Consider the following 23,958-nt stretch of genomic DNA (forward strand, 5'->3'; position numbering starts at 1 on the left):
AATATTAGAGTATTGCTTGTCAATGGAAAATCCGAACAAGGTAGTATTGACAGAAAAAGTAGAGAAGATCTAAAGAAGAGCAATTCATTACAGGTTAATTTAGTAAGCGACATGCTCAGCAACCCCAATAGCAGACGCTGCAAAAAAGCGATCTTCGTAACACTGTGGTTTACGATAAAATTCAGAGAGCCTGCGTTTTGATGGGCAAACTGTATATTGCCTCCTCTTACGCAAACGTTGCGAAAAGACCATGAGGGCAAAATTAGAGTGATTGGAGCTCACACGGAGGCTGACCAACACTCGTTCTTCTTTCGAACCATTCGCGACTGGAACCGGAAAGTTTGGAAGTAGCTATGGTACAAGAATTACCCTCTTCCACACACCGTAAGGTAGCTTGCGGATTATAGATGTAGATAGTAGATAGCTAGTGTGTAGCTCATGTGACACTCTGGGAAAATAACTGGCGCAGAGTGCCTCGCCTAAGCATTCTTTGAAGCACATCGCTGGCGAGCGCGCAGACACCTATGAGCACGCACCGATACCGTCCCCACTGAGCCTGTGCGCCCCTTTGTGCTCGCAGAATAAACAGACGGCAGGTGTCTCGCGCCGAGAGGCGCACGATCCACTCGCGAACGACATACAGATTTGCGAGCAAAGCTCTTGCGAACAATGTTCTCGTAAGATGTTCACGAGCCGCTCGGCTCTCAAGTGTATACGCACCTTAAACTTTCAGATCTGAATTAATAATTTCTACAACGAAATTCTGTCTCGAAATCTGGCAGAAAACCCAAAGAGATTCTGGTCATACGTAAAGCACACCAGTGCAAGACGCAATCAATACCTTCACTGCGCGATAACAACGGTGAAGTCACTGATGACAGTGCCACTAAAGCAGAGTTACTAGCCCGCATCTCGTGGTCGTGCGGTAGCGTTCTCGCTTCCCACGCCCGGGTTCCCGGGTTCGATTCCCGGCGGGGTCAGGGATTTTCTCTGCCTCGTGATGGCTGGGTGTTCTGTGCTGTCCTTAGGTTAGTTAGGTTTAAGTAGTTCTAAGTTCTAGGGGACTGATGACCATAGATGTTAAGTCCCATAGTGCTCAGAGCCGTTTGAACCAGAGTTACTAAACACGGTTTTCCGAAACTCCTTCACCAAAGAAGACGAAGTAAATATTCTTGAATTCCAATAAAGAACAACTGCCAAGATGAGAAACATAGAAGCAGATGTCCTCGGAGTAACGAAGCAGCTTAAATCACTTAATAAAGGCAAGGCCTCCGATCCAGATTGTATACCAGTCAGGTTCCTTTCAGAGTATGCAGATGCAATAGCTCCATATTTAGCAAGTATATACATCGCTCGCTCACAGAAAGATCCGTACCTAAAGACTGGAAAATTGCTGAAGTCACACAAATATCCAAAAAGGGAAATAGGAATTACAGGCCTATATCACTAACGTCGATTTGCAGTAGGGTTTTGGAACATGTACTGTACTCGAACTTTATGAAGTACCTCGAAGAAAACGATGTATTGACACATAGTCAGCACGGTTTCAGAAAATATCGTTCTTGTGAAACACAACTAGCTCTTTATACTCGCGAAGTAATAAGTGCTATCGACAGGGGATGTCAAATTGATTCCACATTTTTAGATTTCCAGAAGGCTTTCGACACCGTTCCTCACAAGCGTCTTCTAACCAAATTGCGTGCCTACGGAGTATCGCCTCAGTTATGCGACTGGATTCGTGATTTCCTGTCAGAAAGGTCACAGTTCGTAGTAATAGACGGAAAGTCATCGAGTAAAACAGAATTAATATCCGGCGTTCCCCAAGGAAGTGTTATAGGCCCTCTATAGTTCCTGATTTATATTAACGACATAGGAGACAATCTGAGTAGCCGTCTTAGATTGTTTGCAGATGATGCTGTCATTTACCGTCCTGTAAAGTCATCAGATGATCAAAACGACTTGCAAAATGATTTAGACAAGATATCTGTATGGTGCGAAAAGTGGTAATTGACCCTGAATAAGGAAAAGTGTGAAGTTTTTCACGTGAGTACTAAAAGAAATCAGCTAAATTTAGATTACGCGGTAAGTCACACAAATCTAAGGGCTGTAATACTTAGGGATTACAATTACAAATAATCTAAATTGGAACGATCACATAGATAATATTGTGGGTAGAGCAAACCAAAGACTGCGATTCATTGGCAGAACACTTAGAAGCTGCAACAGGTCTACTAAAGAGACTGCTTATACTACGCTTGTCCGCCCTATTCTGGAGTACTGCTGTGCGGTGTGGGATCCGCATCAGGTGGGACTGACGGATGACATCGAAAAAGTACAAAGAAGGGCAGCTCGTTTTGTATTCTTGCGAAATAGGGGAGATAGTGTCACAGACATGATACGTGGATTGGAGTGTCAATCATTAAAACAAAGGCGTTTTTCGTTGCCACGGGATCTTCTCATGAAATTTCAGTTACCAGTTTTTCTCCTCCGATTGCGAAAACATTGTGTTGGCACCCATCTACATAGGGAGAAATGATCATCACGACAAAATAAGAGAAATCAGGTCTCGCATAGGGAAATTTAAGTGCTCGTTTTTCCCTCGTGCCGTTCGGGAGTGGAACGGTAGAGAGACAGCTTGAAGGTGGTTCATTGAACCCTCTGCCAGGCACTTTATTGTGAATAGCAGAGTGATCACGTAGATGTAGACGTAGATGTAGGTGTGAATCTTTTCTGGAGGAAGGAAATTTTTCTTTATGTAGTAACGCTCTTATGCGAGTTTTTTTAAATGATTTATACAAAAACATTTACGCGTACTCAAAACATACTCCGTACACTTGGCTTCATTTTGTGGACGAAAATAACTAATTACAAAATATTCGCTATTGTAATACATATTAAAATGATTATTCAATAATTACCATGCAAAATAACATTAACAATATTCAGTTACGCAGTGGAATATAGCGAACCAACCATTTCCTTGTATTTTGGTGATATCTTCATAATGGTGACCAACAGTTGGTAGCAATCACGCACGATGAAAAGGTTGAACATTCACAAATGTGTACCTCAGATTTCCATTCAGAAAAAAATACTTTGTTACAGTTAAGAGACAGTCAAACTTAATGTACGCAATTGAAGCCAGAATGTCTGAAAGGGTTAAAGTGAAGGGCAAATCATAAATGGTAATCAGTATTCAAAACCAAGTTTTAATGAGTAAACAGTCCTATGAGAAACGGTCGAAGATTTTCTTCTGCATTTTTCGAATAATGATGGCTAACTGCAATCCTACTGAATCAAAATTGTCTTTGACCCTAGGGCATAACAACACTCAGCGTAAGATGCCGAAAGTAACTGACTGTACTTCAATGGATTGCCATAAACGGCATATCTTTGACGAATAAAAAGAACACCTTAATTTAGGTCTAGTAACCTAACAAGAGCTTGGGCCCTTCTGTCTCTACCATGCATACATGCTCCCCCATTGCAGTGCATTAAAGCGAACTATATATTTAATTAAATAATGTCGAATCTGATGATCAGTGTTAGAATTAACTTTGAGTAAGTTCAAAAATGGTTCAAATGGCGCTGAGCACTATGGGACTTAACATCTATGGTCATCAGCCCCTAGAACTTAGAACTACTTAAACCTAACTAATCTAAGGACATCACACAACACCCAGTCATTTGAGTAAGTACACACTTGTATAACAACTATGGTTTTTGGTGCATATTTTTTTCTAATACTGATAGCCATTTTCGATACTTCTTATTCTAACTTATAAGAACTGCACGGCGGTGCTGAAAGTCAGAAATGGCAGATTCTTCAAGACAGAAGTGAACTATTCCGAGAAAACCTACTGCTTCAGTTTGAAGAACGTGTATTAAGTGAGGAATGTAAGACTATACTACAGACCTTTGCGATCATCTCACACACGGACCGTGAAGACAAGATTGGACCGATCACAGCTTGCTTAGATACCTCTCCGTGGGCTATCTTCTACATCTACAACTACATCTATTCTCTGCAAACCACTGTGAGGTGCATGGCAAAGCGTACACCAAATTGTACCAATTATTTTTGTTTCTTCCCGTACCATTCATGTACGGAGCGCGGGAAGAATGGTTGTTGAAATGCCTGTGTGCTTACTGTAGATAATCTAATGTTGACCTCGCGATACCTATGGGAGCTGTACATGGGGTTGTAGTATATCCCTACAGTCATCACTTAAAGCCGATTCTTGAAACTTTGTACGTAGGCTTTCTCGCCATAGTTTACGTCCATCTTCAAGAGTCTACCAGTTCAGTTTCTTCAGCATCTCTGTGAAATTTTCCCATGGGTCGAAATAACCATTCGTGCTGCCATTCTCTGTATACGTACGCCGCGCGGGGTATGTGCGGTTTGAGGCGCCTTGTCACGGTTCGCGCGGCTCCCCCCCCCCCCCCTCCCCCCTCGTCGGAGGTTTGAGAGTCCTCCTCCGGGAATGTATGTGTGTGTTGTCCTTAGCGTAGGTTAGTTTAAGTTGGATTAAGTAGTGTGTAAGCCTAGGGACCGATGACCTCAGCAGTTTGGTCCCACAGGAACTTGCCACAAATTTCCTAATTTGTATACATTAAGTCTAACCTAAAAGGAGGTTCGACATGATATTAGGAGGTTAGGAGGTCTCTCATGACTGTTTTTGACCTCAGTGTGGTTACGGCTCGTCTAGCCTCCTCAGTTCTGAGCTTAAATTTTAAGAATGAAAAGCTTATATTGGTGGCCAATGCGTTCTTTTGGAACAAGGTAGATTTAAAATATTATACATCGCTGTATTGTTGTGATAAAATAAACAATTACTTATTCGTCAGTGTACGGTGTGTTAGCATGCTATAGCATATTCTAAACGCATTTCAGTTCAGAGATTCTAAAAATGAACAGAAATCACCTCCATTTCTTGTATGGATGCTGACAATTCGATAAGCAGTTTTCTCCAAGGAAATGCTGTCAGCTACTGTGGACATGTAGATACGAAAAGAACTGACGTGTACAAAGCACATGGTCTAAAGTAAATGCAACAAACAGGCAGAGAGAGTATAGTTTTTTCCATGAGGTAGAGAACGTTATGTTGGTTGAAGCTGATATGCAACGTAAGGAGTAAGGAGCCTAGCAGCATGCTACTGCACTGTGGCGAGGGGATGTCAGTATGTGCCAGTACTGCAGACGAACAAAAGATTATTTGTGTGTTAAATTTTACTTTTTGTAAGTGATAAATAAAAGCTTATGACTGCTCATCGTAGATGTAGATGCAGATCTCATTTCTCTCGATTTGGAACACCATATAGCTAAAAGGTTTCCGCGTTATGTAACTGTCAACAACGATTGCGTGTTCTGGAATTATATGACACCTGGCTGAAAATGACTTACAAGTTCGTGGCGCCCTCCATCGGTAATGCTGGAATTCAATATGGTGTTGGCCCACATCCCCCCCCTCCCCCCCCCCCCCCCCCCCCCAGCCATGATGACAGCTTCCACTCTCGCAGGCACACGTTCAATCAGGTGCTGAAAGGTTTCTTGGGGAATGGCAGCACATTCGTCACGGAGTGCTGCACTGAGGAGAGATATCGATGTCGGTCGGTGAGGCCTGGCACGAAGTCGGCATTCCAAAACATCCCAAAAGTGTTGTATAGGATTCAGGTCAGGACTCTGTGCAGGCCAATCCATTGCAGGCATGTTATTGTCGTGTAACCACTCCGAAATGTTCAAATGTGTGTGCATTCCTATGGGACCAAACTGCTAAGGCTGGAGGGGCCGAGCAATCAGTGACATGGCGCCTCTAACCTCGCGGCCACTACGCGTGGCTAACCACTCCGACACTGGCCGTCCATTACGAACAGGTGCTCGATCGTGTTGAAAGATGCAATAGCCATCCCCGAATTGCTCTTCAACAGTGGGAAGCTAGAAATGCTTAAAACATCAATGTAACCCTTTGCTGTGATAATGCCAAGCCAAACAACAAGGGGTGCAAGCCCCCTCCATGAAAAACACGACCACACCATAACACCACCGCATCCGAATTTTACTGTTGGCACTACACACGCTGGCAGGTCACGTTCACGGAGCATTCGCTATACCTACACCCTGCCATCGGATCGCCACACTGTGTACCATGATTCGTCACTCCACACAACGTTTTTCCACTGTTCAATCGTGTAATCTTTACGCACCTTACACCAAGCCAGGCGTCATTTGGTATTTACCAGCGTGATGTGTGGCTTACGAGCAGCCGCTTCACCATGAAATCCATGTTTTCTCACCTCCTGCCTAACTGTCGTAGTACTTGCAATGGGTCCTAATGCAGTTTGGAATTCCTGTGTGATGGTCTGGATAGATGTCTGCCTATTATACATTACGACCTCTTCAACTGTCGACGGTCTCTGCCAGTCAACAGACACTTTTGTGCTGTACGTGTCCCTTCACGTTTGCACTGCCCTATCACATCGGAAACCGTGGACTTAGGGATTTTTAGGAGTGTGTAAATTTCGCTTACAGACGTATGACACAAGTGACACTCCATCACCTGACCACGTTCGAAGTCCGTGAGTTCCGCGGAGCGCCCTATTCTGCTCTCTCACGATGTCTAATGACTATTGAGGTCGCTGATATGGAGTACCTGGTAGTAGGTGGCAGCACAAAGCACCTAATATGAAAAACGTATGTTTTTGGGGTGTCCTGATTCTTTTGATCACATAGTGTATAAAGAAGTTTATTATTTTTTAAATAAAAAAGGAGAAAACAAAAAATGATAAAATAATAATTCCAGAGCTCGAGTTCTACGACGTGCACCATTCCCTCCCTCCCCCCCCCCTTTTTCTGTTTCGCGGAACGAACAGCGCGGTATTGAGCCTGCTGGTCCAAACAGCGTGCTGCACCGCCACGGCCGCTTTGTGTGAACTTTACGGCTGCTACCGTCCCGTTCGACGATCGCGTGACAATATCCGGTCGCTTTACGAGCGCCACCAATCGACTCTCGCAGAAGGAGGGCGCGTGACGTCGACAAAAGAATGCGACGCCGCAGATAAGGCGAGACTGGCAGAAAGAAGCCGATACACAACTGTGCGTAGCGAATCACAAGCAGTGAAAAATAAAAAAAAGAAGAGCGAGGAAGAGACTAATAAGCTGTGACGTATATGAGCCGTAGCATTAGTTGCGGCGATAAAGCTGCGATGCGGACACCGTCGTAAGATCGGACAGTTTGGGCCGGCAACGCGCTGACATGGCGTGGAATTGTCTGGCTTCCACTAATTAAACTCCCCAGGCCGCTCCAGTGGGGGACCGACGCGCCGTAACGACAGGAGAAGTTTATGGCGGGCGCTCGCAGCCATTCGCGCGGGACTTTCAATTTTACGGCTTTCTCTTCCGCAGTCTATAAGCGCTACTAGTCACGTATACGTAATTAATGTACTGAGGATCGTAATCTGTTTGCGCTCGGCGTGACAAAGCGCCAATGAAGTCCGACACGCCGTTTACACCTACCGTGTGTATGGGAAACCAGCGTGTTTATTATACCCTTTAATGCTAGCTATATCAGTATGTTTATTGTTCGAGTAAATTATATCCCATAAAAAGATAATTACTGTGATTACTGACGTCATCTGATGGGCAGAGAGCCCATAGAACCGAGAAGTGAAAGAGCGAGTCCAGAATGCACAAGACAATGACGGATGTTAGCGAATGAAATGAAGGACTGTTGTTTAGACAGTGTCATTGGAATAATTGTGGAAGCAGTTGAGTAAGAGAGCTTTCCGTGATGCTGACAATTTAATTTTCCATCGTAGCCATCACACTAGTAGGATTTTTTCTGCCAAAACTTTTGACTGAGAAGTAACAGAAGCGAAATATCATTAGTGTGTCAGGCAATGAAAGATAATATGAAACGTTTTAGAATCAAAATATCGACGTCTATATTTAGGTTACGCAAACTGTCGCTGGGTATATGACAAAGAGTCATTTGTTTCCATTAGGGGGTGTCCTATGTGACATGGACAGCTGTAATATTTCGCTAATCGATCGATATTACGAAACAGTTTCCGACAAGCAATTGTAAGTGCAGTCGAGAGTATTTTGTTCCATGACCAAGCCAGTGTATTCAGTTGTCAAGGCACTGGAAAAATGAACGCAGATGTTTACGATAACATTCTTGACAATACCATGCTCAAACATTATCGCAACCGTTGTAAATGTGCTCTTTAATTTAACTTGTTATTGTTCCTGTCCATAAGCACTCACTGTTGCACTGTAATTATTGAAAGTCTGCTGTCTTTCTAAACGTCCATTATTTAGTTACAAACTAATTGTCAATGAGTATTTTTGGTATGAAACTGACCGCTGGATGCATGCCAGATCCAGTCCCTAATAAAAAGGAATAGAAACAAATTCAGCCTTCAGCATATGAGAATGTCCTATTAGTTCGATAATTTTCATTTTCGTAACAAACAGTAATTGGGCACACCTGTTTCCAGTCCTTCACGAGAGGAGCTACAAGCGAATGCTACCATCACATATGGTCACGCAGGTTTGTTTCGTGTTTCATGGGATTGTTGTCTCACACAGCCGAATGCTCTCCTTTTCCTGGTCGCATAGTGGTTCAAATGGCTCTGAGCACTATGGGTCTTAACTTCTGAGGTCATCAGTCCCCTAGAACTTAGAACTACTTAAACCTAACTAACCTAAGGACATCACACACATCCATGACCGAGGCTGGATTCGAACCTGCGACCGTAGCGGTCGCGTGGTTCCAGACTGTAGCGCCTAGAACCGCTCGGCCATCCTGGCCAGCGGTCGCATAGTGCTACAAACTGAAAGAGTTACTATGTGTTGGAAGAGAATATCAGTTAATATGAATAACTGTTTGTATTTAATCACTCAAAAGGGAATTCTGTGAAGCAAAATAGCCACAGCCACGAAAACTGGTATAATTTGATAGTTTCAGCAGAAAGGCACAGACATCCGCAATATCCGACCTAATGTCAGATTTGATTATGGTTATGCGATGATCTTCGACTTTGCCATCTTGTCGTTCGAGAAATCGTAAAAATAGCGCTGACTGATCATAGTATGAAAAGTGATGTCTATTTTCAGATTTAAGATGAGCTCTTGTGTGAAAGTTCAGAAAAACTGGCAACCGAGAGATGATTTTAAAGAACGATCCAAAACAAAGTAAATGTTGTATTAATCTGGATACTATATCAAGAGTCCCAGAATAATCTATTTGCAAATTCTTCACGTTGGCTGGTTGATTTGTGGTCATCGGTCCCATCGTATTAGGGAAGGATGGGGAAGGAAGTCGGCCGCGCCCTCTCAAGGCATTTGCCTGAAGCGATTTAGGAAAATCACGGGAAACGTAAATCAGGATGGCCGGACACTGGTTTGAACCGTCGTCCTACCGAATGTGAGTCCACTGCACTAACCACTGCGCCACCTCGCTGGGTAATTCTACATGTCAGTTCTACTAAATACTCATATGGTGCCACAAAAGATACGAATAATTTCTCTTACTTCCATTTGAGAACTGAGAAGACTAGTAAAGGAGGAATGATTTCATGTTAAACCTAAAAGAACACCGAAATTATATTCCAATACACTGAAACACTTCAAAAATGCCATATGACGGATTGGATATACTAATAATTTGTTGTACATAAACTGGCCAAGTAAAGTTGAAAACAATGGTAGTTCTGAAACTAATATGCCCTAGTTTTCCTCGATCTTAAGAGTCAACTCACACAGTCAGTTGTAGGAGAAATACAGTTTAATGAGGAATCAGAAACTGGGATACTTCTTTCCTCGAATAAGCAAACCATTGTGAAATCAGAACGTCACGTTAACTGCCACAAAAATCCCAGAATCCGCTGTGGTGGTAATGGATGATACTCGGATTTGTAAAACAAAACTATAATGAACTGATGAGTTACGTGATGCGAATTTCATAAAATTTTATGTACTAAATGTTTTATGTCCGTACAAGCGTCAGTTCTGAATTGTAGTCTGTCACATATCAAAAATGGTTCAAATGGTTCTAAGCATTATGGGACTTAACATCTGAGGTCATCAGTCCCCTAGACTTAGAACTACTTAAACCTAACTAACCTACGGACATCACACACATCGATGCAGGATTCGAACCTGCGACCGTAGCAGCAGCGCGGTTCCGGACTGAAGCGCCTAGAACCGCTCGTTTACAGCTGCCGGCCGTCACGTATCCTCACAGCCATTATACCAGTTGAACGAAGTGTAAATTGTACATTGTCCAGTCATATTAATGCGACCCCTGTCAGAAGCCTGAACAGCCATCTTTTGCAGCGCGGATAGCTGCGAGACGTACAGGAAGAGAATCAATGAGCTTCTGGAATGTACCGAAGGTACCGACAGGGATGTGGAGCCATGTTGACTGTAGTGCCACGGCCACCTGCTCAAGGTTTCTCCGTTGATGATGCATGGGGGTAACAGCTCGCTCAAGGCGATTGCACAGATTCCTGATTGGCTTTTAATCCGCAGGCCGTGGTGCTTGGTGGCCAGGGGAGTACAGTAAACTCATCCTGGTGCTCTTAGAAGCACAAATGTGCACTGTGAGCTGTGTGACACAGTGCAGATACCATCATGCCGAGGAAAAACAAATTGCTTGTAGTGGTGGACATGGTCCCCGTGGACAGATGCATTCCTCTGTTGATCCATTTTGCCTTCTAGAATGACGAGATCACCCAGGGAATGCAACAAAAATATCCAGTAGACCACACTCTCCTTTCACAGGCCTAGCCTCTTCTATAGACCTATATCTCTGACATCGATCAGTTGTACAATTTTAGAACATGTTTTTTGCTCGCGTATCATGTCATTTCTGGAAACCCAGAATCTACTGTGTAGGAGTCAACATGGATTCCGGAAACAGCGATCGTGTGAGACCCAACTCGCTTTATTTGTTCATGAGACCCAGAAAATATTAGATGCATGCTCCCAGGTAGATTCCATTTTCCTTGACTTCCGGAAGGCGTTCGATACAGTTCCGCACTGTCGCCTGATAAACAGAGTAATAACCTACGGAATATCAGACCAGCTGTGTGGCTGGATTGAAGAGTTTTTAGCAAACAGAACACAGCATGTTGTTCTCAATGGAGAGACGTCTACAGACGTTAAAGTAACCTCTGGCGTGCCACAGGGGAGTGTTATGGGACCATTGCTTTTCACAATATATATAAATGACGTAGTAGATAGTGTCGGATGTTCCATGCGGCTTTTCGCGGATGGTGCTGTAGTATACAGAGAAGTTGCAGCATTAGAAAATTGCAGCGAAATGCAGGAAGATCTGCAGCGGATAGGCGCTTGGTGCAGGGAGTGGCAACTGACCCTTAACTTAGACAAAGGTAATGTACTACGAATACATAGAAAGTAGGATCCTTTATTGTATGATTATATGATAGCGGAACAAACACTGGTAGCAGTTACTTCTGTAAAATATCTGGGAGTATGCGTGCGGAACGATTTGAAGTGGAATGATCATATAAAATTAATTGTTGGTAAAGCGGGTGCCAGGTTGAGATTTATTGGGAGAGTCCTTAGAAGATGTAGTCCATCAACAAAGGAGGTGGCTTACAAAACACTCGTTCGACCTATACTTGAGTATTGCTCATCAGTGTGGGATCCGTACCAGATCGGGTTGACGGAGGAGATAGAAAAGATCCAAAGAAGATCGGCTCGTTTCGTCACAGGGTTATTTGGTAAGCGTGATAACGTTACGGAGATGTTTAGCAAACTCAAGTGGCAGACTCTGCAAGAGAGGCGCTCTGCATCGCGGTGTAGCTTGCTGTCCAGGATTCGAGAGGGTGCGTTTCTGGATGAGGTATCGAATATATTGCTTCCTCCTACTTATACTGACCGAGGAGATCACGAATGTAAAATTAGAGAGATTCGAGCGCGCACGGAGGCTTTCCGGCAGTCGTTCTTCCCGCGAACCATACGCGACTGGAACAGGAAAGGGAGGTAATGACAATAGCACGTAATGTGCCCTCCGCCACACACCGTTGGGTGGTTTGCGGAGTATAAATGTAGATGTAGAAGATCCAACGGCCATCGGTCCAATGGAGCTTAAAGCATGATTCATCTGAAAAGGCCACCTGTCGCCGCACAGTGGCCGTCAAGTTGCGGCGCCTGCTGCGGAGGCCCATACGCAGCAACGTTCGCTGAACAGTCGTTGGAGAGGCACTGCTTGGTTCATTTGGGTGGTCAGTTGCTCAGCAGCTGCACGTCTGTTCGCCCGTACTTATCTCTACAGACGTCATTCCCCCTATCATTTACTTCCCGTGATTCACCACAGTTGCGCCGGTGCCGGTTTTGGATAGCGTCATTTTGCCATGCACAGTTTACTTTAACCACTGCGACACGTGAACAGTTTAGAAACTTAACCGTTTCTAAAATGCTTCCACTGTTGGCCCGAAAGTTGATGATGATGGTCTTTTGGAGGTCAGATAAACCGTTTCGTTCCTGCTTTACGATAACGACTGCATTGTTCCCCGAGTGCCTCCGAGACACTTTATATATGGACGAGTATTAACAGCAATCTTTGCGGAAGGATACGTATTACAGAAAATTTCGATACACTGGAATAAAGTGCGACATTTCCAAATACGCAACTATTGTCACTCTGAAATGTAACGCTTACTAATTACTAAATCTGCATACATTTAATGACTTTTGTGATGCGGTAAAATGAGTAGACTACTGACTCTGATAACATACTCTTGTCGGTTCCTGTTGATGTTCTGTTGTTGTTGGGTAAAGAATCCATATCTACAATGCATGAGATGGCGTGAAGGCACTAATATGGCCTACTTAAACAACAACTAAAAACGTTTTTGATAAGACGTTTTGTATCCCGCCTGGAAGGCGGCGTGTGGGTCTGCTCCTGTGAACTGAAGGGTAGGCCCAATGAAGGAAGCGAGTAGGACCACGTGAGTTAAAAATCTCGGTACCGCTTTTAAAGTAAAAGATGTTTTCTGTACGTAAGACAATAAACACAGGGTTACATAGCTTTGGCTATGATGAGCACGTAGGTGCGAAGCCTGATGTATCAAAACTAGCACAGGCAAAATCTGTAGTGGCTCGATCACTATGAAGACGAAACAATGTTGGTTGGTCGTCTGCTCGGAATCAAATGGGCAGAATCTGGAGCGGCGCTTGTAGAGCTGCACATCGCCGGCTAGAGGGAGCTGTCGTCGGTGTCGGTGTCGTAGTGCCTACCTAAGAACTTGTACCTACACTGTGGCATCGTAGCTATCGATAGCGCAAGACGAACAGAGGAGAACCATAAACCCTAAAAAGTAAGTTGTATTCGAGATGAAGTTCGTCCACATTTTCAGAAATATGTGGAAAAGACACATTTCTTTGCCACTTGCCTCACTTATTATTTATTTTTGCGATTTAAGTTTTCATTTCGAGCTTTCAAATGTACGATACGTCGTTTCCTGTCATTTCCAGTGTTCGTCACTGATCTGTAACAATATCTACACACAATAAAAGTAACAGGTATAAACAGTTGCTACCAGTCCACTCTTATCGACGGTCTTCTTAAGAAAACACTAAAGAAAGAAAGCTAAACCCCACGTATATCCACCCACAGTAGATTAAACGAGTGCTAGAAAAATATGTTTTTCACAATTTATTGGTAAACTGTCTGCCAAATAGGCAGCATTCTGAAAAAAGAGAGCCGGCCGCGGTGGTCTCGCGGTTCTAGGCGCGCAGTCCGGAACCGCGCGACTGCTACGGTCGCAGGTTCGAATCCTGCCTCGGGCATGGATGTGTGTGATGTCCTTAGGTTAGTTAGGTTTAAGTAGTTCTAAGTTCTAGGGGACTGATGACCACAGCTGTTAAGTCCCATAGTGCTCAGAGCCATTTGAACCATTTTGGAAAAAGAGAAATATCAGTGGCGTACATACCACAAGGGCAGTAGGCAAAAATTTTTTTAATCACAAAGATAAGCAGTTCCCAGTTAATAGACGTGGAGTTTATGAAATCAGTTGCATCGCGTGTGGTCCATACTATATAGTAAAAATAGGTATATCAGTGTCTACCAGACCTGAAGAACACCACAGAAACTGGAAGCTGCAAAAAACTAACTCCGCCATTGCGCAGAATTATCAGGAATGCACATATTTATTTAATAGGTGTATAAATCTACGTCTCAATTACAAGACTACACTGCTTAAGTGTTCGGCATAGGATTCGTCGAACCACCTTCAGAACGTTTCTCTACCGTTCCACTCTCGAATACTCTGAGCACTATGGACAGTAATTGCATCTACTGGAGATGGAGAGGCAATACAACAACTATCCTGAACGGCTACTGAATCAACAGACTTCTGTTGGAGAAATTTAGGTCCACCTGTTATGCTAACATCTACTGTTTATAAAGGCACAAAAATCTTTTAGCAACTTCGTGCTACTATTTTCTACATTGTTGAGCTCTGCAGGACCCTCTTTACATAACTCAACGATATAGGAAATAATAACTGATTGAAAATATCTACTGATGATGGCACAAAATGGTGAACTATGTTTTGGTATTCATAAAAGGCAATTGTTTGGGCAGTAAGCGGGCCTGAATTCCCATAATTTCCATATATCTCCAAAATCAAACGATGAAACAACAGTTAAACTCCACGTCTTGAATCTGCCAGACCGGTCTCATTATCCAGTTCCAATCTAATTATGTTAAATTTACTTGCCAGTCACTTATTTGCTACGACTGTGAATGTGTTATTTGCTAAATTTAGGGGTAGCAACTAACCCTACTACGGTGTTTATTTCGCACATACACTCAAGACGTTCGGATCAAGAAACACCCAGTTTTTTCCGCTTCCTGGAGGTATACTTTTACAGATTTGTTTATTGAAATCATAAATAAAATTATAATTTAGCTAGTTTACTGTATTAATCGTTCAAACTGCATAACAAAATAGTACAACAATACAAAATCGAATATTATAATTATCTGTGCATTGATTTCTCTACACTATACTTAACTTTTACTAACAGGTTTTACACACGTATCTAAGACGCCTCTTGCAAGTGAATTTTTTGCACATTACATATTTCAGAGTTTTTCTACATAGATGACATCTGCCTCTCTTCTTACTCCTATGATCATTTTCTTCCGATGTGGAGGGTGCACGTCTTCTTTCTACAGGTTCTCTTGCAGCAGTTCCTCGATCTCGTTTCCTCATATCTCCATCAATTACCTGCTCGCCAAGAGGTTCTAGGAGTAGACTTCTTCGCTGTAGGATGTTTGCATTCAATTGAGGTAATTCGCCTTGTGTAGCATATCAGTGTTATATGCAGATATGTCGATGATATTTGAGAACATAACAATAGGCCATTTGTTTTCTTCCTATTTACTGTACAATTCACTACCATCTACTCTAGTGTGTCCATAGCTCCTTTCGTAGTGTTGTGGTCTAAAATAATTTCAGGTTTTCTCTTCGTGTCATCACTGACTTTTGCATCGTTGTGCAAGTAGCTTTGAGCAATAACCCACTTTTTTTTATTTATTTATTTTTGATACAAGCGTTGGATCCCTTGTAAAGCAAATGTTGATGTGTAATTAGAAACACCCCTGGTCTGCAGTAGTTCGGTGGGATGTAAGACTTGCTTTTTCGCACAGTTCCAGTCACTGTGATATTTCTCTTCATCAGCATGTGGCCTAGCTCGTAGGAGGTGAATAGTTGTCGCAGGTAACGTTATTCCCTTTCAAGCCGTAAGACAAGTCAGTTGCAGCCCTCCGACCTTTGTTCTTTTCCCAGCATATGGCTGAATATTCCACACATAACGTGTTTCAGTATCACAAAGTACGCTAAACTTGATGCCATACTTTGACGGTTTATTAGGCGTATACTGGCGGAAAGAATAGTTTCCTCTGAACGCATCAAGTTGTCCGTCTACTGAAACAAACATATTGGCATTGTATAATTTAGATAATATCTCTTCCATTTCTCCCACAAATCCCTTATAGGTGCAAAGGTATCTTTGTAGACCTTGTTTCGCGGTCATCAAAACGAATAATCCTTCATATCTTTTAGAACTCTTCTAGTGACGTTGCACTTCTGAAAACTATGTGGCCTTTGCCTCACCCCTTAAACTTTCAGTAAACTCATTATACGACTTACAAACTTCTGATGATAACAACAAACCTAAATAAGCATCTAGGTCAAAAACATCTAATTTTTCCCACTCCATAGAAACGCATTCCTTCAGCGTTAGAATGTTTGTGTATAATGTTTTCAATTAATAGAGGGAGGAACAATATGAAAGCTGAGTATTTGTTTGTAATGCGAGAAGTAGCATCCCTTGTTGGTCCTGGAGTCAGTTGAACTGCATTACATGTTGGACGCCGTCCCAGTTAAGATAGGGGTTCTGTCTTCCATTCATCTGATTTATTCTTTGACATCATAACTGCACTGCTTACCATTTGCTGTTCTGGTGTATCATCTGCGCCTTCTACTGCAGATAAAAAGCTGCGCTCCGAAACATTATCTTCGTCCTCCGAAATTACTTCATCACTCCTAGCTATGTTCGTAATTATGTTTGCTATTTCACAATCTTGCAAAGTAGCCGTTATCTTGCGAAAAAAGCTTACAAAATATATCAATTGTAAAGGTAGGAACCTAGTGACCTGGGCAGAAGTGAATCACTTCACAAACAGATTTGGTTACAGGAGAAAACTGCTCACTCCCCCTTCCCTTCTTTCCACAGAAATAGACATTCCATTGTTCAAAACAACAATGAATTCACTTTTTTATACCCACCTTACTGCTCCCATACACGTTACATAGCTGGCAAATTGAATACTCAGTCTGTACACACGTTCTTAAAAGACATGAACAGCTCTGTGGATACCAAACTAAAGTTCCAAAAAAAAATTTCTGTTAGAATATACTTGACTAAGGGGCAAACAAATTCAATAAAGCAATTTATTAAAACCAAGTATTTCGAAAGTACATACCATCAAAAGTCCTTGTGGGTCAAAATAGACCCGAACACCGTACGAGGTTAATTTCTTTGATGATGGGAAATTCTTTGCTGTGTGTCGGTCTACCATTCAGTGCCATATCCTGAAAATGCAGCATGAATCCTATCAGTTGTATCTCGGATGTACTGTATTTGTGCATTGCTCACTCATCAGTGACGTCGCCGAAATCTGAGCTTCGATCTTACATCTGCTCCAATACATCAGTAAACTTCAAGTCATGCAGCAAAGCAAATCTGCCGTTTGACAGCACGATTATAGTATCTAATATCCAAATGTACATCTTCATGTTGTCATTCACTACTGATGTTTCCCTGCAGTTTTCCTTTTTTTCTCTTGCTTGGAGTATCACCTATGACTTCAGCCTTGCACCGTATTTTCTCAAAGCCATAGTATCTCTTATTGCGCAGATTTTTTTCCAAGTCTTCCTCTTTTTTGGTGCAAAATTTAATGTGTAAGGATTTTGACTGCACAGTCTTGCAGCAGACATAAAAGGAAGTTAAATTCAAAATATCGTAACAGCACGACAAATGTACGTGCTTCCTTAGTAGCAGCTGTGTCCTAATGTTGTGGGGTTTCCTAAATGTACTTGTACAAATCTTCAGGTTCAACCCAACGACCTTCCACAGTTTGTACCAAACAACTAGAATAAATTAATTTTGTTGCTGCAAGTTTTGGAAATCTCTTCTTCTTATTACACCTGGTAAGTTTGTTCTTTTCGGAGGATGGACAAAAAATATTACAAAGCCACAAAGATTACCAAAACACACTCTACAAACACTCTTTCGCAGTTATTTGCGAAAGATTTGTGACGTCCTATGCTTCATTTAGTAAAATAGTCGCAAATGTCGCTTCTTTCATCTGAGGTTTTACATGGTCTACTCACGTTGATGTGACCTCAGTCTATGTTTAAGGTCAACGTGAGATAACCACTCACAGACGTAAGGTGGCAGCATCATTAGTGAACGGTATATAAACGGTGTCGACGGAAGATGTGGACAGTACAGTGCAGTCGTTGCTGTAATGCGGAAACAGAGCGATTTAACCGACGTCCAAGAGGACATGATCACTGGATTTCGCACCAAGGGTGGAAGCAATTCCGAAACGGCTCAGTTTGTAAACTGTTCCTGTGCCGACGTGGTTAAACTATACCGAGTGTGGTGTCACCGCCAAACACCACACTTGCTAGGTGGTAGCCTTTAAATCGGCCGCGGTCCGTTAGTATACGTCGATCCCGCGTGTCGCCACTATCAGTGATTGCAGACCGAGCGCCGCCACACGGCAGGTCTAGTCTAGAGAGACTCCCTAGCCCTCGCCGCAGTTGTATAGCCGACTTTGCTAGCGATGGTTCACTGACTACATACGCTCTCATTTGCAGCCTTCAGCTTCGTCATTTGCTACGACCTAGCAAGGCGTCATATTCAGTTACTATGTATCCTGAACAGATAATATTGTGAATCATGTACCGTCAAGAGCGACGTTCATCATCAATGGATAAGAATTAAGTATGAAACTATTTACGTCCGCTTTCTGAATTCTAATTCCTTGTCATGTTCCAGACCTCACGTCAGTACAGTCCTTTCCTCCTCACGCCAGCCTGCATGAGCTAAACGCGTGCATTTCGGCCTCCTCTAGTAACACGGTGTTGGCTCTTCTGCCAACACTACACCGAGCATGGCAAAATGGACAAAACCAGGTCCGAGGCAACTAGTGCACCACGAGCCGTAGATGACAAGTGTGGACGACGGCAGTGGAGATGTGGACGCGCGAAGAGACGTGTAACTGTTGAGCAACTGACCACCCAGATGAACCAAGGGGCTACCAGAAGTGTCTCCTCAACGACCTTTCAGCAAAACGTAACCGAGTGTGGGCCTCTGCAGCAGGCGCTTTGTTCATGCACCCACGCTAACTGCTGTTCATCCGGGTCGAAGGCTGGAATTTGCACGCCAGTATCGGACCAGGACGTCCACTAAGTGGCGACAGGTAGGCTTTTCAGATGAATCACTTTTTATGCTCCCGTAGACAGGTGGCCGTTGCGTGTACAGCGTAAAACGTCTGAAATCAAACACCCTGTAACAATCGCCAGAGTGCTATGGTCTGGAGAATGTTTTCGTGCCAGTTCCTGGATGATCTTATCATTCGGAAAGCAGAGTGGATCGACGTAAGTAAGCATGTCCTTGTGGCCGCGTCCAACACTATACGCAGTTTGTTTTTCCTCGGCATGATAGCAGCTACTATCTGTACAATGTAACGTGTCACACAGTTCACATTGTACGTGCGTGGTTCAAAGAACACCAGGATGAATTTACTATAATTACCGGGCCACCAAACTCCCTGGATCTAAGCCCAGTTGAGAATGTGTGGAAGCATCTTCATCGGGCTGTTCGCGCCATGGATCCTCAACAGAGTAGCCAAAGCACTGGAGTCGACATGATTCCACATCCCTGTTGGTGCCTTCCAGAACTTCGTTGACTCTCTTTCTGCACATCTCGCAGCGGTCCGCGGTGCAAAAAGGTGGTTATTCCGGCTTTTGACAAGTGGTCAAATTAATATGTCTGGACGGTGTATTTCGAAGAGCGTAGCATCATGTACGCTTTGAATTGAATAGGGAGAGGACGTCATTCGGTGAACAAAGAGGCTGTAGTTAACTGGGTTCTAGGTTTGTCGTCAAACTCAGCCAACAAATGAATTAAATCAACACAATTGTCTCGGCTGTTGGAGTCGCAGATTTCCCAGTGTCTTCAAAATAATAATTTCTGTTGTCCTAAAAGCTATCAGCCTCTTAAGTGTTTCTCAGTTCTGTTTCACTGTTTCGTTGTGCTATAAAATTCTTGTATGTTTCTGTTCATCTAATTGCAAATCAATCCTACTCTTGCTATATTTCCCAGGGCTGTCGATTCGTGGATCTGAGACCATGATTTTTCAAGTCTTGAGATTGCAGGGTGCAGATCATTAAGTCCCGAATAAGTACGACCTCTACTATTTCAACGAGAACTGTCCTTTTCGAGCAACAAATGTGACAAACAGAAGAGTTTACACAACGTTTCACTGGTGCATAACACATTTTTTGATGTTGTAAATGCCGGCCGGTGTGGCCGAGCGGTTCTAGACGCTACAGTCTGGAACCGTGCGACCGCTACGGTCTCAGGTTCGAATCCTGCCTCGGGCATAGATGTGTGTGTGATGTTCTTAGGTTAGTTATGTTTAAGTAGTTCTACGTTCTAGGGGACTGATGACCTCAGAAGTTAAGTCCCATAGTGCTCAGAGCCATTTGAACCATTTTTTTTTAATATTGTAAATATCAAGATTAAATGTTCGTATGAAATTTCTTGAGTTGTTTGCTGCCTCTAAACTGCTGAGACCGGGGGTAGGCCAACCAGTTTCAATGAATTATAAATTTTCACTGAATTGCAGGGAGTGGACAGATTTATTAAATCACTTACTATAACATAACAATTACAGACACTTTGCGAAATTGCTGGCTTAAATATTATTCAGACTAATTAAACACGATGCGTTCATCCATAACTAACCTCAGCACGCTGAATTCAGGCTAGCGGAGGAGAAAACGTGCTGAATGCAATGTTCCTGTTGCATGTATCTACTCATGTCTCACGCGAGCTTGGTGTGAAATCACAAACGGCCAAATGGGAGTCGAGACTACCACAACGCTCCAACTACCGGGTGATCAAAAATTCAGTATAAATTTGAAAACTGAATAAATCACGGAATAATGTAGATAGAGAGGTACAAATTGACACAAATGCTTGGAATGATATGGGGTTTTATTAGAACCAAAAGAATACAAACGTTCAAAAAATGTCTGACAGATGGCGCCTCATCTGATCAGAATAGCAATAATTAGCATAACAAAGTAAGACAAAGGAAAGATGATGTTCTTTACAGGAAATGCTCAATATGTCCACCGTCATTCCTCAACAATAGCTGTAGTCGAGGAATAATGTTGTGAACAGCACTGTAAAGCATGTCCGGAGTTATGGTGAGGCGTTGGCGTCGGATGTTCTCTTTCAGCATCCCTAGAGATGTCGGTCGATCACGATACACTTGCGACTTCAGGTAACCCCAAAGCCAATAATCGCACGGACTGAGGTCTGGGGACCTGGGAGGCCAAGCCTGACGAAAGTGACGGCTGAGCACACGATCATCACCAAACGACGCGCGCAAGAGATCTTTCACGCATCTAGCAATATGGGGTGTTTTTGTTTTTTTTTTTTTTTGTTCTAATAAAACCCATGTCATTCCAAGCATGTGTGTCATTTCTGCCTCTCTATCTACATTATTCCGTGGTTTATTAAGTTTTCAAATTTATACAGACTTTTTGATCACCCGGTATTTCAATAAAGCGGCCTCACAGGCACACCATCTCCTGCGCAGCACAGAAACTAGCTGTCTGTTCAAAGGAAAAAAAATATGGGGTCTAAAATACTTATTATATTATGATTCCATTATTATGAATAGACTTAAAGAATATCTGTGACTTTACGACTCATATTCAGCACCCGGGTTCCCGGGTTCGATTCCCGGCGGGCCAGGGATTTTCTCTGCCTCGTGATGACTGGGTGTTGTGTGATGTCCTTAGGTTAGTTAGGTTTAAGTAGTTCTAAGTTCTAGGGGACTGATGACCATAGATGTTAAGTCCCATAGTGCTCAGAACCATTTTCATATTTAGCACAGCGTGCAATGCATGCATTGCAATTATGGAAAATGCGCCCCTGTTACCATTACGTACAACACAATGTTTCTCTGTTATGCTAGACAAGGGCCTAATAGTCTGAAAACAGGGTCGAAGAAATAAATAATAAGTAACATAAGTGGCAAAAACGTTGGTTTTGTCTATATAATAATACTAGCTGTTGCCCACAACTGCACTCGCATATCAGTTGTTGTGCTGTGATAAGTGATGAGTAAGTAAGCTATTCTATGTGTAGTAACGTCAGCTGCCCTCAGGTGTCCGCTTGTTCAGGTAAGCAAGATCGTGCTGTTAATCTCTCTCTCAATACGCACAACACGGCGACGTGGAGGGGCGTGGCTGGAGCGCGCTTCTATGCATCATGCTATTCAAGTAGCTATACACTATAAAATGTCTCCATTGTGCAACAAACTTAAAAACGTTGTAGCATGGTTTATGTTTACTGACGAAAAGAAAAAAGTTCCATTCCTTACTTCACGCTCTTCGGGATTCATTCTTTTTTTATTTCTTATATTTTACTTTCTAAAGCAGTCTTTGTTCTTCGCAGAGCTCAGGGTAGCTCTGTACCAAATGTCATGGAAATAGGTTCATTGCTTTTGTAGTGAAAACTTAGCAGTCCGAATTAGGTTCGCATTTTATAATATTAGTGCGGAAGTATAGATTAAACACGTTGAGCATTGTATATGCATTGTATTCATTAAGTTGATTCTTTTTACGTAGAACATAGCAACCAATAAAACAATTTTCGCATTTATGTTAAAGAGTAAATAACTTTCTCAGAGAGTAAATATGTTTTCCTAATTCGCGTTATATGCTTCAAATCGATAAATATCTTGTACTGCACACTTTCTAAAGTAGCCTATGGCCTTCCTCAGCGTTCAGGCTATCTCCATACCAAATTTCACCAAAGTCTGTTCTGTGGTTTAATCATGAAAAGGTACCACAAAAAAACACACTTTCGTATTTATAACTTTGTTTTTCACCAAATCAACAGAAATTTCAAAATTAAGTATTTATTGAATGTCCTGTCAAGCTTTCTCGTCCTCACTATCAGAACTTGCATAAATTCCCGGCAGGGACCCACGCCTTGTAATTGAATTCAGAATTATGACAAACAGCCCCAGTCGAGAGATCAGAGCCGGTTGTGTATGCGGTTTCCAGAAACGACAAGCGTCTGTGTTTTATGTCGGGGCCCCGAGCGGGAGAAGGTATGCGAGGGGCGCGCGCCTGGAACCAACGGCTTATAGCTGCGCGCCGCAGTTGGCCCGCTGATTTATGCCAGGAATTTGCGTCTGTTCCAACCGACTGACTGACAACTGCATCGCGGCGCGCATTAGGAGATATAATAGGGCGACACGAGGATCTCCCCACCGTGCATTTAAACAACGTGCGTTTGTTTGCAGTCGACTGGGACAGCCGCGTATCCGGCAGAGGGCGTTAAACTAAGCGCCGCGTAAAGTAGTGGACAGTCGTCTAAATTGAAAATGACCATTACGTATTGGCAGCGCCTGCCGCCCATTCGCGACGCTTCGTCACCGAGGGTGTGGGTCGCAGATGGAGGGGAAGAAAAAAAAATCGACGCCACTTATCATTTTACCTCGTAATATAAAACTGCAGCCCAGCCAGAGGCTCGCTCGAAATTGACCAGAGCGCATCTCGAGCTGCGACCAAACTTATTACGGGTTATTCTTTACGGACGGGCGTCCTCATGAATTTCAATTCGTATGCTGCACGAGCCAGAAGTGGATAGCGACTCGTTTTTATTTTCCCGCGTCGCGGGGAAGTAGAAGGAGGCTACACCTGCACGTGGCCTCGTCCCCCAGCCGCTGCCATAAAGCGCGTTAAATGAACTGTGACCATTCCGCAACAAAGGAGAAGGCGCACGGGAGCCGCGTATAATGCCGCCCGGTGCACTCGTATGCTTCCTGACGTGTTTACATTGATTGGTCCCGCTGGGGAGAAACCGGATTCCTGGCAACACGTGCGTCCCTCCACACCTGGACGCCTCGCCTCTTCCATTTCCTCCTGCGTGGTCGACGGTCGCTAATGCGTGGTGCTGCAATGCCTCTCGAGCGGGAGGCAAAAGGCTCGAATCTCGACGCTAGAAGACTCTACACCTCCGAGATTTGACCAGCACATGAGGAGATGTGATGGCGTACGGTATCTGTTGACCATACTATACAACAATATTCCGAG

This window comes from Schistocerca piceifrons, chromosome X (genome assembly GCF_021461385.2).
Source record: "Schistocerca piceifrons isolate TAMUIC-IGC-003096 chromosome X, iqSchPice1.1, whole genome shotgun sequence".
Lineage (NCBI taxonomy): Eukaryota > Metazoa > Arthropoda > Insecta > Orthoptera > Acrididae > Schistocerca > Schistocerca piceifrons.